Genomic DNA, 4,670 nt, shown 5'->3' with positions numbered 1-4,670 from the left:
AAATGGTTAAAAGCTGGTAACAGGTAATGATCCTAAAAGAAAACAAAAACAGCATTGACCTTTTTTCTACCTAGCCCAGACCTCATTCATTTTGTGCACTATAAAGAGTGAGGTGTGAGGTGTTTTATCATTATCAAATGCTGCATCAAAATAGATGATTTTTCCCATGTGTTTTTCCACTATAAAAGACATCTATGTTTACTTATGGACAAGCTTTAAAAAGATGTCATTTTGGTTTTCGACACATATAAACAGTTATCAAAATCTCAAATAAAAATGCTGCTGTGGCTCCGACCTTGGCCTGCTAATCTGAGTGCACAACTCTTCTGACCCATGCAGACACAGGCACGTGGAGCTTTTTCCTTCTGGCTCCCCAATCCATACTCATAGGCCTTGTGTGATGGCGGCTGTCATGCATGGACTGCCCCATGCAGCCGCGAGGCCAGGGGATGGCGAGATGGCGGCTGGGTGCCCTAGTGCTAACAATGCAGGGTAAGGTTAGCTTGTTTAGCATGGAATCCAACAGAAAGCTGAGCTGCATGATGATCCCTTTCAAAAGGCTTCATGGGAGTCTCTCCTTTTGTAGAGCGTGAAATGAGTTTGGGTTTGTTTCGTTTTTGTTTTAAAGAATTGATCATCCACAGGCTTCATGATAAGCTGTCCCAGGCTGAGTTTTAATAGCTCCTTAGCTATCCAAGATTAATGCCTGATAATCTTTTCTTTACTATAGGTTTGATTTTGTTTCTAGGGCCACAAAGCTCAGGAAGGGTTCATAACCCCATCTTTCAATGTGTCTACTCGATGTATGAGCAAACTAGAAAAAGAGGATGGAATCTCCAGTGTCCTCTTTGAAATCAACTGAATCAAATCAAGATAATTTCACACAAGTTTTCCGTTGTCATTAGAAATTGTGATTTTTTTTTCCAATATGAATATTCTGAGTGTATTTGTTCTGCTGGGGAGGCTCTACCCCACTTTTTGCAAAGTATTTGCTTAAATACAGGTCTTATGACCCTTTTGTTCAAGTATAGTTTTGTTTAGCTTTAAAGAGGAGACCGCATCATGAACCCAACTTAAGAGCTTGTACTGAATTGGCCCCGTGAATACTTTGCCCTGCACTGTTATGTCATGCTGGGTTCCAGGAAGTGAAGGAAAGTCTGACACTGCACTGGAGTGACCCTCATCTCTCCCAATACTCTGCAGGCTGCTGTGGTCATCAATGTCACTGAGGCTGGTGGTACTTACACTGTCCACTTCTCATGGGAGAACTCTGTGCTTTCAACATCCACTTCAATCTCCTCTCGCTCTGAATCAGAACGATCTGAAGAAATAGTTGATCCAATGCTGTCCATTCGTATTCGTTCCATCTCTTGAGGACCCTGCAGCTGTTCCAGTCGCCACTTTAAAAATCTCTGTTCTCGTTCCAAGTTCTCAAGCTGGTGCTGGCTTTTCCTTTCAGCTTCTTCAAGTTTCTTGATGTGTGCTTTGGCTTTATTGAGCAAACGAAGTGTTGTGTGCCTGGTGCAGTCTGGTCCTAGTGGAATCAGAACTTTTAAGCGTTCTAAACACAGGCGCAGATGAGCTCGTCTTTAAATGAGAAACTAGTATATGCAGAGGCTTACAAGATCTCTGGACTGCTGATCAGTTGACAACGGTTCTTTTGCAGCTCATTGTGTGTAGACCTGTTGGCAGTGCTGGTGGTGCTGCTCCCGCTGCTGTGTTTCTCTGCCCGGCTCAACCTCCGTGGGGGCTTTGAATGCTGTAGCAGGGTTCGGCATGGAAGGGAATGATGAGGTGTAGCCATGTTCACACTCTCGCTCCCGGCGCTCCAAAAACTCGGGGGCCTCCAGCAGGCGCTGCACATTGATCATTCGCACCGCTCCATGGGCACCATGCGTGGCAACCCGGCTCCTCCACGCTCCCGTCCCTGGCCGACAGGAGGCGCCGCAGGCAGCTACAGCCCCGGGCCAAACGGGACATGTGCGGCTGCAGCTCAGCCCGCTCTTCGCCCCCGCCGCCTCCGCCGAGCCCGCCGCGCCCCAAAACTAATTTAAGTACAATTTGTTTTAATCAACAAACAAACAAACAAAAAAAACAAAAAAACCAGTCTACTTAACTAAACAAAAAGGGGGAATAGGGGCATTAGCCCCTCCCAAGAACAGACTTAACCTTGCTTCGTTCACCCTCAATTTTTTAACTTTGGATGCTGTGGGCTGTACTGTGGCTGATGACATTTTAGTGGAAAGTCTGGTGGCCATCCACAAGCAATGTGGGAAGACATCCTGACTGGGTCCTGGAAAGAACCTGACCCAGTATTAATTTTGGGGAGAGGATCTGTTTGTGTTTTTCCTCAGGACCAACAACCACCTATCTGGGTCCCTGAGCGCTTGGTAAGAACTAGCCATAAGAAAGAAAATGGCACCGAAACACAAAATGATGGTGATGGTGGTAAGCCTGCTGTTGTTGGCTCTTCCTAAAACTTTTGGGGATATATTCTGGGGACCTTTAACCATATGGCCTATTCCCTTGCCTATTACTCATGACGCACAAGTTTTCCCTCAAAATATTAACATTACTAATAACAATGATATGATACTGAGGTCCTTAACTGTGTTATGTGTTAAGAGTGTTATGTGTCTAGTTGTTGGGATGCTTCATTATTTCCTCTGGCTCTGATTGCCAGGATTCCTAAATTTATTCCAGTCCCAGTGACCTTAAATCATAGTGAGTGGAATTTCCTACCCGTGAGAGCAAAAAGAGATTTTGGTATCTCAGCTATTATAGCCATCGCTGTTGCCACGGCGGCTGCTGCGGCTGCTGCCACTGCTGCTGGACTTGCCCTAGGAACTGCTCTTCCTACTGCTCACACGCTCAACAACCTGTCACAAGCCACTGCCGAAGCACTGACAGCCCAGGAAAACATCAATGCACATCTCACCACGGGAATCCTGATTCTAAACCAAAGAGTGGACTTACTACAAGAACAAGTGGACATGTTGACTGTCGCCTCACAGACGGGCTGGCTAGTGCATGCCCAAGCACTATGTGTTACCCCTATACCCTATTCTAATATTACTGCTGCTGCAAATCTGTCCAAACAGCTTGGAAGCATGCTTAATGGGACATGGAGTAAGAGTTTACTAATTTGACTAAGCTATTAAGAAATTCTATATTTGTGGTAAATAGTACTCAGGTCAAGGTCCCAGGTATGCCAGAAGCCATTAGTTTCTTACAGTCAGCCTTACAATTTGGTAAACAATGGATGGGAAGTTTTGCTGTGATGGGATTGTTGTTCTTGCTGTTATTATTACTGCTCAGATATCTGTTGTCTCTAAGGAGTCATCAAAGACGGCAAGCCTTAGTGGTATGGCAAGCCCTTATGGCCATGGACCAAGGCTCTGATCCTCAGATTTGGCTCTCCCAATTACAGGACTGGTGGTCAAAGGCGGGGAAGCACAGGGTGGACTTTATACCAACCTAAGGCAGGGATCAAAGCATGCCAACAGCTCTTTGACTCCCAATGATGGGAAGGGATAAAGTCTGACTCTGGCACCTAAGACAGACACAGTCACTGTCCTTTTCTTTTAACAATAAAAAGGGGGAGGCTGTTGAGGGCCATCTTGGACAAGATGGTGCCTGGCAGTGAGCCAAAGGGCACTGGCTACCAAAATAAGGAAGTACCCAAAAAGGCTGCTTGCTTACTAGTTCCTTGGAGACTTATGACATGTTAACGCCAGGCTCAAGGATTGGCTTTCTAATATCATGCCATGCGTGGACGGCTCCTGATTTATATAGTGCTATGCTGGCATTCCTCTGCATGCTCTCCTGAGTGAGAGAAAGCTTTGCTGTAATTGGCTGATAAGCTAGGAGCCTGGGGGAGGAGAGAGGGAGAGAGAAGTAGGAAGATAGAGGAGAACAAAGGAGACAGAGAAACAGGGAGGACGCAATAAATCTCGTCAAACTAAAGATTAGTGGTATCTCCTTTCTCCGCGCTGGTTCCACTGGATGGAACAGAAGATCTTAAAAGATGGAAAGATCTCCCATGTTCTTGGATAGGCAGAATCAATATTATCAAAATGGCCATACTTCCAAAGGCGCTATATAGACTAACACAATTTCAATTAAAATTACTATGACATGTCTCATAGAAACAGAAAAAGCCATCAGGAAATTCATCTGAAAGAACAAAAGACCCAGACTAGCCAAAGAAATCCTGGGCAGGAAGAGTGATGCAGGAGGTATCACAATACCAGACCTTAAACTCTACTATAGGGCAATAGCAACAAAAAGAGCTTGATACTGGCACCAAAATAGACAGGTAGGTCAATGGTACAGGGTAGAAGACACAGAGACAAACCCATATAAGTACAGTAACCTCATATTAGATAAGGGTGCCAAAAACTTCTTCTTATGGAGAAAAGATAGCCTGTTCAACAAATGGTGCTGGCAAAACTGGAAATCCATATGCAGTAAAATGAAACTAAATCTCTATCTCTCACCCTGTACAAAACCTAACTCAAAATGGATCAAGGATCTAGGAATTAGGCTTAAGACCCTTCATCAAATAGAAGAAAAAGTAGGCCTGCATCTCCATCACATTGGCTTAGGACCAGACTTCCTTAACAAGACCCCCATAGCGCAAGAAATAAAAGCAAGAATCAATAAATGAG

General features: G+C 44.8%; 1 pseudogene across 1 annotated transcript; it reads right to left on the bottom strand.

Moving 5' to 3' along the window:
• Nucleotides 1-452: 452 nt before the first annotated feature.
• Nucleotides 453-1,871, bottom strand: LOC306639585 (max-interacting protein 1-like; annotated as a pseudogene). The gene is made up of 2 exons: nucleotides 1,623-1,871; nucleotides 453-1,587 (listed from the first exon to the last, which is right to left on the bottom strand). The product of its transcript is annotated as a max-interacting protein 1-like (transcript).
• Between the last annotated feature and the right edge of the window lie 2,799 nt (nucleotides 1,872-4,670).

The sequence above is a fragment of the Sciurus vulgaris genome, assembly GCF_902686455.1.
Source record: "Sciurus vulgaris genome assembly, chromosome: 11".
In the NCBI taxonomy this organism is placed as follows: Eukaryota; Metazoa; Chordata; class Mammalia; order Rodentia; family Sciuridae; genus Sciurus; species Sciurus vulgaris.
Note: the sequence above shows the minus strand (reverse complement) of the source record. Positions and strands in the feature narration are given on the sequence as shown.